Genomic DNA, 14,851 nt, shown 5'->3' with positions numbered 1-14,851 from the left:
TATCCCTTCGAGACGTGCTTAATTAGATGCTTAATTAAATGCAATCAAGACGTAAGTAGCTGATATTTCGAAAAATTCATTTTCACCGAAATTCTAGCTGTTGCAAATTTACTCTGATTATCTACCATGCAATAATATCTTAATTCCTCCTTTAAGAACATAGATAAGCAGATCGACAATTAGTTAGGAAGGGAGAGATTTAAGAATATAGATATGCAAAAATGTTCGCCAACAAATTAGTCTTCTAAAATATCCGCATTTTCTCGTTAATTACGATACAGCACGAAAGCTATTTTGTTAACAGAAACGAGTACACGAGTATACAACTAATAAAATTAATTTTTCATTTCAACGATACAACATTTAAATCCGAAAGAACGTTCAATGACTGATGCGTTTGTGCTCGGTAAACTTCTCCATCGTAACCTGTTGAACTTTCACGCAACGTCGTTATTCATCAATTAAATTTGACTAAGGATAAGGAAGGAGCGTGACTAAGGATTCGATGAAGCCTCGATAACGAAAGCCAGGATATGTACTGACTTAGAATCGTATCTCTTACGTGTGACGAGTCAGGCCAGATATTTCTTGCCTGGATCATCCTTGACCTTGTCTGCTGATATCATTTGATAACCTTGAGGTAACAAACATTTCGTTCGCAGCCCTGAACCAGCGTTGTTGTATTTAGAGCGAGCTTTATTCACAGAGGCAACGACTAAGGGTTATACACGTATAAACACATGCTACAGCCACCTCTTTCAAAGGCTTAAAACGTGCAATTCTCCCTACGTGGGAGTAATTTTAAAAGTTAAGGTCAAGGCCTGGACCCTGCAGATTGAACGCGGCCGTAAGAGGACAATTTACTGAAAAAAGATCGGATGCGAGCCAAAGATCGCTTTGACAAGCTTTAGAAACCAGTTCCTATCGGGAACATATGCTGAATATATTTGTTTGGTTGTGAAAGAGAAAACCGGGCTAGTAGTTCTTGGCCAAACTTTTTCTCCTGTTAATAGGCATTTAGGAATATTTAGCAACCGTACTGTTTTAGTATAGTTGCTGGCAATTTTTCATGCTATAGTCGATTAAACTTTGGCAAAAATTGCGCGCCAGAGGCATAGATTCGATTAAATAATAATACTTTTGTTTAATTATTTCTAAATCGTGTGTAACAGAGTTATAGCTCAATTAAGATCAGCCCGCAAGGCACGAGACGTGGGTCGATGTGATGGTGCAAATACACTGAAATTAAATGACTGAGTTTCGTCGACTGTGTAATACGCAAAGAAATAGAGAACTTTAAACTTTTAAGTGATTGCCCACGACCGAACCGTGTAGAGCGAGAGAAGAAGAATGGAATTCCTCAGAAATGGTGATCGCAGGGGACATTTAAGAAGGAAAATAGTTGGTGTACTTTATCCAGGCAGAAATGAAGGTGACAGAGTTGACATTGGAGCATTAATCGCGTAACTAATGTCCTGCTGGTTTGAATGAGATCAAGAATTGATGTTATACTGATGTATATCTAAAGAAATTTGTTAATATAATGTGGTTTAGGCCTAGGGCATCAGTAGAAATAAGGGAAAGATACCAGGTTTTAGGTAAATAGCCATTGACATAAGTCTATAGTTTTAAAACGTGATAACATTGTTGTATAATATTTTATATAATCGTCATTTAACGGTAATTGCAAAATTAAATAGAGAAATAATTAAAAAATAATTGTATTCAATATTATATACAATATAAAATATTATATAATATCTTCTGTTGTACTTATTTCATATTTTATATAATTATTATATAATATTGAATATAATTATCAGTTAACTATTTCTGTTTAATTTTGCAATCAGTGTTGACTGACGACAAGGAAAAATATTCTCAGCATTGCTGATAGTCACCTTTCATGTATGGAAATAATACATAAAAATAGCGCAAATTCAATATTATTGGAAAATATAAATAAGATAAATTACGCACTGTTTTCTCAGAGTCTGCTCAAACATACAAATCACAGACACTAAAAAGATTTCTATTTTTAAAAAAATGACGCTCTTTACGATTAAACATCTGTCTTATTCTCTCTTTCACAATTAATACTGTAATTAATATTATCCTTCATAATTAAAATTGTATACATTCGTCATAGTGATACAAGTTTCGTACTTAAATTTCTTCGAACTTCACAAAATTACGAGATTTAGATAAAAGGATAAATGGAGAGAAAAAATAATAAATAATAAAAGGATAAATGGATGATCAAATTAATCTTCGAAATTCTCTTTTATAACCATAGCGTTAAAAAACAGAATTTAATAATTTGAATGAAAAAAGATTGTAAATTAAACGTTACGATATCATAAACTGATTTTTATCAATAGGATCTAAATTATTAGAGGAACGAATTTAAATAATCTTCGTACGAGATTCTTTTCTGCAACTCGCAACGACGAGTCAAAAGACGTTCCATTTTGTCCCGACGACATTCTCGCTATTTTAGGAACATTCGAGAGACTAGATGCGCCCTGTTGGCCCTTTTATTTATAGGAATGACCCGGTTCAATGACCTAAACGATTTATCCGTCAGTATACACTTTACAGTAATCCGACTGAGTATTACAACACTTACAGAAACTTCTCATAAGTATATTACGTATGTTCAATCTGTATACTAATTTTGTATTGCAGTAAGTTAGAACTTCTATACCTGAATAGAGCAAATTTTACAACGAAATTTGAAAAACTTTTCGTATAATACGCGTAATGCGGTCATAAAAGCCTTCTATGATAAGTGCACAAACGCATACTTTCGTATGTCACAAGAGCCATGTGATTTGTATCTTTGTAATTTCTTATTAAAAGATATTTTCTACAGCGCGATATCTTAGCGCCTTTATCGGTAAAGTTTTATTAAAAGGTCTTTCCTACAGTATACAATATTCTCGTGCTTTCATTAACGCTTGCTCGACAATGCTTTATTGTTTGATACGCAAACAAAAGTTGTACATGTGGTAGGAATTTTAATTAACCAAGCAGCTGTCTGCTCTCGTTCGTGCCATTTAACAGTTTCCAAACGCTGTGGGAAAATTTGAGTTGGCGAGCGAAAGGTGGGCTATTGTGCGAAAAAAAAGTAAAACACGGCTCGCGGCTAACGTAAAAGCTATTAAACGAATTACACTTGCAGTTAGGAAGAGCAATGCCGAAATCCAGATTAATAAATTGATTTAAAAGTCTAGTTGGAAAGTTTAGTATCGTGTTAGTAATGTGATATTTGTAGCAGTTTGCGTTATATTGAAAACTTTTGCAGCTTTATTGAAATGTGAAAAACGTAATAAAAGCGGAAAATAAAAAGTTATAATTAATAAACCTATTAAAAACTCATAATTTCATGCCATACATTTTTTACAGATAGAAACCTTCCAGGTAATTCACTTTTTAGTTGCGTTTATACGTTTGTCCTTTTATATGTTTCACGTAGTATTTTTTTTTTTTTTCTAATTAAAAAGATTTTATTTTTGGGTAGGCAGAACTCGAGCGATTAACCAAGTGGTTGAATTTTCAGAAGCGCGCAGTCAGCACTTAAATTAAAATTTCTTCAAAGAGTGAATCACTATGTTCGTCTTTGTGTTAAGGAAAATAGAAGGAATCAAGTTTCAAGATGTTTCATCGCTTCGCCTAACCTAATGTTGATCTTTTATTAACATCCTTCGCTACGCCAGAGAAAAACGATTTCATGTCCTCTATCTGTTTTTTTCTCTTTTTTATAAGAACCTGTTAATCGAATGATTTAATCCTATTACCTATGTTTGCGTTTCATCGTGTAAGATAACAACGACTGATAAAACAGTATGAAGTTTTAAACAAAGAATTATGCAGAAATTTTCTCACGCAAGGCTTACTTTAATTTTCTCTATCCATGAAAATACTGCTACCGATTTAAATGTCAGCATTCTTACATCTATCAAAGGCTAACCTTGTTATATTTCAGCATAATTTTCATTCCATTTTCACATTGTATATGTGGCGACACTCGACCATGCGACACAAAGCGCTATACTTTCAAAGCGTAAGTCCGACATGCCTAATGTACCATCGATATCCCTACGGTTCTTTCGCCGAAAAGTGCGAAATGTTTAGCAAAGGTCATAGCAAAACAAACACAATTCGAGATACGTGATTATTAACTCTTGATTGTTAATCGTTAATCGTTAATTGTTGTTGATAGTTAATCGTTAATTGTTGATCGTAAATTGTTGACTGTTGATTGTTAATAGTTTAATAAACCTTTTTTGTTGAACATCAAGAGTATCTCTTATGGGCACGTCATATATACAGGGTGGTTGGTAACTGGTTTTAATTTTTCCATCGAGACAACGATCTACAGTGAGGTCCATTAAAACGAGACGTGATAAAGTGCAGGCGTACCGAGCGAAAATTCAAAGTCGATTTTCTCGAAAACAAAGCCTCGAACGAAAAATTGTTATTCTATATTTTCGACTTCTTTTTTCGCGTAGAATCACCCCCTTTACGCTTGTATCACCAGCTACCAACCACCCTGTATATCGTTAACAATGCACAGATGCAAAGTTTCTTTGTCAGTATTTTCAAAAGGTACTTAATTCATGCCATGTTCGATACTCAAGAGTTCGTATAAATTCACTGCAAAATATAACATAGCGATGGAAAAGTATAATACAAATAAGTTCCATTTCGTAACTACGAGGAAAACAATATTAAATTCACGTAAACTGGAATCGTGTCCGAAGTAAGACAGTTTAAACTTTAATTACTTCCTTAACATATCTGCGTCCTTTGTTCTGCTAAAAATACTTTGCATTTGCGTGTATTACTTATGAGACACGCTATATTGGAGAAATATTAGAAAATGTTGGGTAGTAGCTCTTCTTGTAAGTACATAATACCGCTTTTATAGATCTTTCGTTGGAGAAGCTCTTATCGACCTCAATTATAACGGCTATGCTCGAACCGAACTGATTTAAGACAGGTGAAAATGGGCCATCGGTTCGGTCTTGTCGTTACTTTGAAATAAGACCTCTATCGGGAAAGCTTTTCCTCGGCAAGTAAGAAAACGATTCTCTTAATGTTTTGAGAATAAGGTAGCTTTATCCTCCCTTTTATCGCAGTATTTAAGGGTTTATTATGGTTCTTCATCTTTTATGTAGTATCTATGAAGAGGAAATCTGGATGTATTAAAAGTAATTGTCTTAGAGTATTACATCTTTTGGAGAAAGATTTACGACAGAGAAGGATTTTCATTTCAGTAATACAATCGTGGCTAAATTATCGAATCGTCCGTGATAAAAATATTATTACGACGAGATTCTTCTGTAGCAAAAAGATAATATGTTATTCGCATAGTTATACAGTTTTTGTGTGTTTGTTTTTATTAGAAAAGCATACTAATTTGGCGGATATATTTTTAGACAAGATCTTCAGTGTCAAATGTTTCATGCATGTGCCTCGTTATAAAGTACTGTTTATATGTAAATTGTTTTACAGTTGATTATAGTATATAAAAACATAAAATTTAATATAAAAGTGATTAATTGTATCGTTAATATATATTAGACGTTATAATCTATGGAAAATAATATTTAGAAAATGAATATTTATTCCTTTAATATCGCAATACGAAGTAATTGGAAGGCTGTATGGAAAAATTGTACGAATATAGTTTTTCGTAAAAATGCTACAAGCGTAGCACATTATACGCAAGACCCGCGTTTGTCTAGAAAATTCTCTTATAAATTTCCACAATAAGGTGACTTTATGACCACACGCGATATCATTTTTCTTCCGAGTACCTCGATCAGTATAATTAATTTTAATTATACCCATCTCAAGCTCCTCTTACATACGTAAAATGAGGAAATATAGTCAAGAACGCTTACTCTTTATAAAGTACATATTCAGCATAGTATAATATTTGTACAATAGTCATATAATATATTACAATACCAATGTATCAGAATATTGTTAAATGAAAATGAACGATAGTGAATGAATCAGCGTTCGTCGATCGACGATCTACGATCGTCACGTATTTGTTGATGCACACAAGGTTATATCGGATGGAGTCCGAAGTTTCAGCAAACAACGTAGTTGTTGGAAATAAACAGAGCAAATTAGTATGTATTGACCGGCGATTTAAATCAATGACAGATGTTTCTGTCATTTCTAAAAAATGTTTTTTCCTGCGATTCGACCGATCGCTTGTTCCTCCTACGATATGCACGTGCAAACTGTTCAATGGAATTCGTTACGAGAAGTATTTCGCAAATGTATTCATGACATCCATACGAAGTTTCCGTGTTTCTCTACGCGAGGTAAACACGCAGTTTACGTAGCTAATATATTCGATCCACTCATCCATCCATCGATGCGTCTCTGCGTTCTGTTTGCGAAAATATTGCGCTGAAATTTGAGACTTAAAATTAAGGAAAATGCGTATTAGAGGAGCCAATAGAAGTTCGATATTTCAACGTTTAACCCTTTCGCTTCGGCGCCGCTTATAGGCAGCGACCACGCTATGACTCCTGGATCCGGCATCCAAATGATGCATATACAAGTGCTATCTGTAGTCAATAATATATTTTTTCGTTATCAGCAGAACACTATCTGTTGATTTTATTGATATATTGGATTAATCACTTCTTGAAGTTAATCATTGTTCAAACAACATCAAAGCGTTTCACGCAATATATTTCAAACATCCAAACGATCGTATACTGTTTCATGCTAAAAGATCTATTAAATCCATTGACAGTGAAACGGTATTTCATATACGGTTCTTACAAGAATTATTGTTATTTAAGACTTAGGAAAACGTATATACAGCAAGCACGCACACTGTGCGTATTTCTGGCGCGCGTTTCCATTCAGTGACAGTACTTCGACGGACTGGACTGTTGAAGCGAAAGGGTTAAATCACATCGATATCGCTTATTCATTACAGTCCCAATTTTATGTGAACTTACATTCGATTACACATCAGACGTGTCATTACAATTACATTCGATACACATGCGAACACGTATTAACACTTTGACTGCTATGTCGAAATTACATGCTTCGCTCAGGACACCACGGGAGTATTTTTATTATTCAAAGTATATAATGGCAAAATTATAATAAATTGATAATGTAAGACAACATTCTTCCCCAATGCACCGGATGCCTTGGTAACAGTTGATAGCGACATATTATAACAAGGCTTCGTTTATTTCAACAAACCATTCAAACGTCCAAACAAGCAAAACGTCCAGAATATATTGTTGGAACGTGTAGAATATATTAGTAAACAGTATTATGATTATTTTTATGATTTCGACAAAACATTCGGCTGAAATGGTAGAGATCCGCAAGAAAAATTATGTTTGTGATAAACGAATGGTAGTGGTAGATTACAACAGAGGAAAATGTGCTGTAGATTTATCAGATCAAATGATAGCATATTCTGCACCACATAAAAGAACCCTCAAGTGGTATATAAAATTAGCTTTAGAGTTATTATTAAATACATCAATTTCAAACGCGATGATACTCTATAAACAAGCAACAACAACAAAAATCAAGGTATCAGATTTTAGAATGGCACTCACAACGCACCTTACACAGTGCCATTCACCAGAGCCGTCAAATATACTTATTCGACAAAGATTGCGACACGAAATGCAGAAGAAAGAAGGACAAGCGTGTTTGGCACGGAAATTTTGCAGAGGGTGCTATAAAAAGAACGTTAAACGGTTAGGATCAAAAATTGATAAGAATCGGACCAAAAAGATGACCACCTATTCTCCAGATTGTATTGATGAGCCACATTTATGTTTAAAGTGCTTTAATACGATGCAACACCGTTAGATGCAAGAGTTGTTTTCTTTTTTTTATTGATGTTCTAATAAAAATGTTTAATTGTTCAATGGGGCACTTTTTATTTCAAAGTATCTTCTATCTATCGATTATATTCAAAATACCCTAACTGTCAATTTTTATTCAATTTTTGCAACTGTAAGAAGTTCAAGCGCTCCGATCACCAATGACCACCGTGACGTCACAGGAGAAACCGTGGCCGGTCATATGACCAAAGTGTCAACGCTATCGACAGCGACTTCAAGACGCGATAAGAGTAGTTTTTAACGCGCATCGAGCCACTGATAGTCCGTGTTTCTAAGGTACGAAATCGAATGCTTGTTGCGAATATCGTTGGCAATTCGAGTCAGTATCTCGTGATGTTTTGGCTGTCGCAAAGCAGCCGGTTGACTCCGCTCCAGTCTGACATCGACTGTTGACGTCGTCGGAGCATCAACCTCGCCGGGTGATCGACCGCCCAAAGTAAATTCGTTAACGTCAAAATCTGAGAACGACAATGTTAGCGAATTACAGGGAGCGACGCGATACGGCGCGGTGACTCGAAAAAACGCCGGTGCGCACGAAAAACGCCGTGTCGTTGTAGTAGACAGGTAAATAGGACGTGGCAGCTCGCTCGTGTGTTCGTACAGATGTAAAGATAGAACGCACGAGCGAGTTGAAGAAGCGACGTAGGAATAGAAAGAGAACGCTGCATAGACATCTCTTGCGTTCTTGTCTAATAACACGCAGCAATATATAAATAATGCTCGTACGCAGAATAGCGCACGCATATTCGAATAGGAATTGCGTTAGTGTAACAGCGATCAACGAGCGACGTCTCCCATATCTTATGAATCTACACGGTGACATTCACGCGTGACTCGCTTACTCTGTGCCTTGTATCTGCACGCGTGCACGACTGGAAACATACGCCGAATTGGTGTAATACGACCTGCCGCTCAGCCGTATATTTTATTATTTTATTTTATTCCATATACGTAAATCCTATAGATTTTAAAAAATTAAATTCGAGAAATTAAATTCCACGTTCGCTTGTGCGTACTTCTCTGTACATGTTTCTTTCGTTTTATAAGGAGATAATGGATGCACGACATTTTCCGTTTTATATTATTTTATCGAATTACGTATGATCCATTTTGTTCTATCAAAATAAATGAGGTGGATAAGATCGTGATAGGTACCGCCGGTGTATGAAATTTTTGTCTTCATCAGGGTTGTCATCTTCTCAGTTAGGAATTTTGTAAGAAGCCGGACTGTGAGTGCCGGGATTCGAACCTGGTCTTGAACGTTCGTAATCGGCTGCTCTAACCACTGTTAGTGTCTTTGTGTACCAAGACAAGGGACAGAAACCATTGGAAAGTTTTGCTGTCGAGTGCCGCTATATAAAGATCACAACGTTCGACAGATTAGGTTTCATGTCTGTGTAAAGATACATCGTTGTAAAAGACGTGTTTGTAAAAGAAAGACACTTTTCGGATAACCTAATATCTTCGAAGTGACTTCTAATCTTAGTTACACGATATCTTATGCTGTTTCAACGTCCTAATAAACACCCTAAGCAAAGAGTACACGAACCATGGTATCAGTCTACGTAACAACAAAGGAAGGATAAAGTCGAAGCGCGGTGTATTAGCACGATCGTATTTAGGAGAATTAATCGAACCGATCGTACGCTCGCAGCTTCGATCCTCCATAAGCCTCGCCATTCAGTCGATGAAAACAGACAGCCGCTTTGTAAGCAAACGTTCTAACGCTAATTGAACGTTAGATCCGCCGTATCGTGCACCGATGTATACAACCGATGTTTCGCAATGTGCCAGGCACTTTTAACCGATGACGCTTGTAGAGCGGTTAGATAACCGAAAGTACATCAAAGTTGGCATTCGCACGAGGGATCGCTGCGCAGCGATGAACCACACGGATTCAGTTATTCGTCGGCTGTGCCGATGATAGCTTTTCGACGAATTATCGCTTCGTGACCGCGAATAATCATGGGCGAGGTGCATTCGATTTTCGAGACGGTCGACGGTTGGATACGGAAGCTGAAAAGTTGCCATAACGCGCCGATCCCCAGGACCCAGATTGCCGAAACGAAAATCACGATCGAAACGAACGATACGATTTTCGATCACGAGATATGGAGGCAAGCGTTGCTAGTCGAGGCGCCTGCTCTTCGCAACCTGCTGTTCGGTGTGCCCGCCGAGAACAACGTCTTCGAGATCGTTTGCACGATCAATCGCTTGCTCTTCTTTTACGTAATCATCAAATGGATCAATTACGAAGCCTGGGTACTGGCTGGCGCCGAACCCTTCGTTTTGAACCGGTGAAAGCTTGGCTATCAGTAAACGACCATGTCGACGTGTTCCTTCGTTCGAGTTGATCCGTACGATTGTCAACCAGCAGTGCAGTGCCTCTGAGTGGCCTCGGAAAAAGATTTCGACAGAAAAGGACGGAGAAAGCATTCATTCAAGAATTAATTGAAAATTATGGAGAGAAGACGCGAATGATTTTATAAACAAAGTGAAAAGCTTTATGTAAGAAGAAAAAAATACTTGATGAAATATAATTTTTCCATCGTTTTTTATGTTTCCTGAAAGTCTTAGCGCTTTTCATGTTCCTCCGGCGAGCTAGAGTTTCTAAAATTCTGCAACTTTTACGATTAACTTTTACCCTTTTTTGGTAATATTCGAATACTCTACAAAAATTGTAATTTTTACTAGAAATTATAAAAAATGTCTCGCATATTCAATTATCTTTTTTAAGTTACAAAGAGTGTTCCACGTATATTTCCATGTTAGTTCAATCCTTATCACAAGTAACAAAAGATGTCTCGCATATGTTTCAAAAAAAATTCTACGAAACCTGTAGTTTTGTATCGAGAAAGATTGAAATTAGCAGAATTTTATATCTAATAATCGAAGGGGCGAATCTACGTTTCCGATCAAAGTTAGACATTCACACTAAGAGCAGTATAGTCGCAGGACATTTATTAGTAACGAAAAGTAGCCACGAACATACGACTGTATTCGCTGGAAGCGGCGTAGACTGATAGTTAGTTCGGAAAACTTCTGAATATCACGTTACACGAGCTCGCAAGTGTCGTTTGGTTCCTTCAACTAAATTCTCGTCTCTCCACCTAACGTTTAGCTGGAATTCGAAGGTACGCGTTTCGAGAAAGAGAGAGAAAGAGAGAGAGAGAGAGAGGGAGAGAGAGAGAGAGAGAAACAAGGAGTGGGCGCCAATATTTTCAAGAATCAACATACCAGCGAACGCTAAAATTAAGCCAGAGTTCTATACCGATTCACGGAATGCGCGCCAATAATTATCGTTCGAGCTTATTCCCAACAACGCAGACAGCGTTTCAGGCAGTTGAATTTTTATATCTGCTGTTACCGTTAATTACGCGAAATGCCGGGGACAGAGGGCGGAAATTGCGAAGGATCTGGTGTCGATGGTACGAAATGAAATTTAGCCGCGATCGAACGCAATTTATTTCCATGTCCATGCATCAAATCCGTGGCCGCCAGCGAAAATAGACTGCGATTTCCATCAAATGCACACGTCTGTCCGTTTCGTCTATCGAAACGTTCGGCTCTACACGCTTAACGCCAACTGTACGTATACTTTGCCGAATATCGCGAAAAACGCTGCGTGGATAAAACGTTTGATCTTTGCGCTTATAAAATGAAAATGTTCGAAAAGGGATTTTAGCGAGAGAAAGAAAAAAGGAGAGAGACAGTAACGAGAAAACTGAATCTCTGCTGGCATACTTAGCAACAATAATGTTTTAGTATAATCTAATAATATTAATAACAATATATAATATAATATTATAATAATAATAAAACAATAATGATCTAAATATTCACCGATAAACACGTGGATACGAAAGAGCAAAGATAATCAGCTATTTGCAAAATTTTGTGGAAGGAAGCCGTCGAGGGGAAATTAATTTTCGTTTAAATTCTAAGTGGAGGTCAGTGTTCGCTAAGTCTCAAAGAAACCCCACGATGGATGATGCGATTAGAATTGTTAAGATGAATAAACGATTGTTAATGAAATATTATATTCTTACCGTTGATTGGTTCACGTGTAAGCGCAGAGGCGTGATTCATCGTGGAAAACGCGAGGTTTATACAGATTTCCAGGCGGCTTTTGTTATAAAACTGTCCGCACGAGGGAACACATGACGCGTGTCTTCTTTTTCTTTGGCAAACCGCGTCCTGCTGCCAACATCCGTCCTTTCAATCACACACATCGTCGTGTTTAACGTTCAACTGGTAGAAGCCGTTGCGTTAAAATTTGAATCAACGCGATACACGAACGAGGTATAGTAAGGTGGATAGTATGTACGTACATTACAAACGCTGTTTTATTTTTCATACAATAGGATATGATTAAGAAGTGTCCTGAATTAGAATATTCTAAAACAGCGTCTTTTTGTGATTTTTTTCTAGAAGAGAAAGGAAGAAATGAAGTTATTGAATGTTGAGATATGGTTTTACATATATTTAATGAATACAAAAAAATTAAAAAAAAAAATTATAACAGATTTCTAAGCCTATTTCACGGGCTGCAATTTTCAATTCCAAATTTCCAAAAAAGGATTAAATTATTATATATTTTTCTCCTCGATGACTAAAAAAGTTCGCCAAAAAGTTTATTTAAATAATTGTTATAGCACCTTAAAGTTTATTTTTTTTTTTACAAAGCACATTTTTTCTTTGAACCCGCTAAAATTTTTAATTTCACACTATTTCCTGCCCTTTTTTTTTAGTTCATCGAGAAGAAAAATATATAATAATTTAATTTTTTTTTTTTTGGTGTTTTGTTTCGGTCAAGAATTACGAGGTGGATCTTTCACGTCGACTGAAAACTGCAGCCCATGAAATAGGCTTAGAAATCTGTTGTAATTTTCTTTTTTACTTTAAAAAAAATTTTTTTGTATTCGTTAAATATATATAAAACCATACCTCAAAATTCAATAACTTCATTTCTTTCTTTCCTTTCTAAAAAAAATCACAAAAAGACGCTGTTTTAGAACATTCTAATTCAGGACACCCCCTTAAAAAATTGCAGATACAGGAATCTGTGCTTTATTATTATTATTATTATTATTATTATAGTTATATAACAACAGGAAAAGATTGATTTTTGAAAGATAATATATAATATCTAAATATAAAATTTTCCCATTTGCATCATGGCCCTACTTAACAGGACAGTTGAAGGCATCAGCGGCGTTCAACTGACGACTGGTTCCGAATTCTTCATGGAGTTTATCGAAAATTTACTGTTCAAAACGATTGGTAGACAATGTTACTTCGCAAACATTGCATCTTACATTCTTCATAACAGAGGAAAAAAGTAAAAATTATTTATTTAAAAAGAAATTATTTAGATTAAAATGGAAATTAAATCATATTATTTCTCGTGGAATTCTTTAAAATGGTCAATACATAATCGTACATCTCGAATATGGCATTTAAAGACCATTTCCCTTCGAGTACGTTTAATCCATTGGGGCAACTAAATTTTAGTTTACATTATAAAATTAGAATAGTTTTTAAAATTTGAATGTGTTAAATTTAATTAAGACTGACAGTACTTGCTCATAGTGACAGTTGAAAAGATTTTCACAAGAAAAGTAAGACTTGTTTAGAAAATAATAAACCGATATAGGCGAGATGCTGACAAACGGGTCAAACGTGATCTCTCACATCTGAAGAATACTTAGCGACTGAAATAAAAAGCAGTCGCAGCGCGCGTAATAATCAGCGCTTGGATGCAAATGGGTTATGCAGATACAAAATAACGATAGGATACAAAGGCAAAGACAAAAGAGTGAGGAGATAGAAAATTAGTATTTGTAATTGTTGAAACTCATTACATAAAACTTCCTTATTTGGGAAATTGTTTGCCTCTGCGGTTATTTGAATTTCAAGCTACCAATCAGAGATCTACGCATATTGTTAACTACAATTTTAACGGATAATGCAAATTCAGTGGACGTTCCACTAATAGTAAAGGGCCGCTTTAATTATTAACTTGCCAATTTGCTAGTTCGTCTAAACGCGATTGGCAGCGGTTAAATTCCCAGTTCGTCTGATTGGCCTGAGATTAGGAGCAATCTCGCTTTTGTGTTTCACGGTTCATTAGATATTCTGCACCGTGCGTTTCTATTTTCAGCTGATGTTTAGCCATCCATTCGAAAGTAGACCAATCCCAATGACCAACTTCCAGTGTGTCCATCGATATATTCCGAATCTTCACCGTTGTGTGTTGTGTTATCGATTTTTTCACATCGTTTAACTCAACTACAGCTATTGCTATAACAGCAGACATAGCATAGACATGTTCATAGTTGAAAATTTACGATTTTGCTTTCAAAACTAATTCTTTTGCCAAGCGTGGCTTCTAAGAGAAAACAGGGTTTACAGATTCGCGTTTAGCTCGCAAAAGTTTAGAAGAAACGTCTACTGAAAGTTGCAAGATAAGATTTGTTGAACAATGTAATTAAAGATAACGATCGTGAAAGTACCGAGCTAATTGAGAAATTTTTCAAAATAAAGTACAGATTATTGCACTTTGACCGTTCGAATTAATAGCAAGAAGCATACACTTTGTCTTCGCTTTGTTCAAACTGCTTCGAAATTCAAAAAAGAAGCATCGATTTGGAAAAAACCCGCATCTTCGAAGCGCCCAGGTTTAACGAAGTGTAAACAACATTTCTTTGTTTTCTTTTCAGGTTTTTCAACTGTTATTCCAACTTCTAGATAGAAAATAAGAGGAACATAAATGTACTAGCTGTCCGGCCGCGCCTTCGTCCTCACAACCCTCGAATTTATGTTTATCGCTCTCTGTTTGAACGCTCCTTTAGGACTTGAATTTCGAAAAACGCTCCAACACGAGATCATTTATTTCTAACGACCAGCTTATTTGCCGCATCCTAAATCACCAG

The 14,851-nt window shown here is 36.0% G+C and overlaps 1 protein-coding gene and 1 long non-coding RNA gene across 6 annotated transcripts in view; one reads left to right on the top strand and one right to left on the bottom strand.

The window, feature by feature from the left end:
• The window catches only part of LOC100744200, a 213,429-nt gene that overhangs the window by 11,031 nt on the left and 187,547 nt on the right, over positions 1-14,851 (top strand). The gene's annotated exons all lie outside the window — the stretch shown is intronic.
• On the bottom strand, positions 989-13,036 carry LOC117151200. Its single transcript, XR_004460956.1, has 3 exons — positions 12,761-13,036; positions 11,642-11,646; positions 989-1,000 (listed from the first exon to the last, which is right to left on the bottom strand). It is a non-coding gene; the product is annotated as an uncharacterized LOC117151200 (long non-coding RNA).

This window comes from Bombus impatiens, unplaced genomic scaffold (assembly GCF_000188095.3).
Source record: "Bombus impatiens unplaced genomic scaffold, BIMP_2.2 scf_0109, whole genome shotgun sequence".
In the NCBI taxonomy this organism is placed as follows: Eukaryota; Metazoa; Arthropoda; class Insecta; order Hymenoptera; family Apidae; genus Bombus; species Bombus impatiens.
The sequence above is the reverse complement of the archived record's forward strand: the minus strand, read 5'-3'. Positions and strand labels throughout refer to the sequence as shown.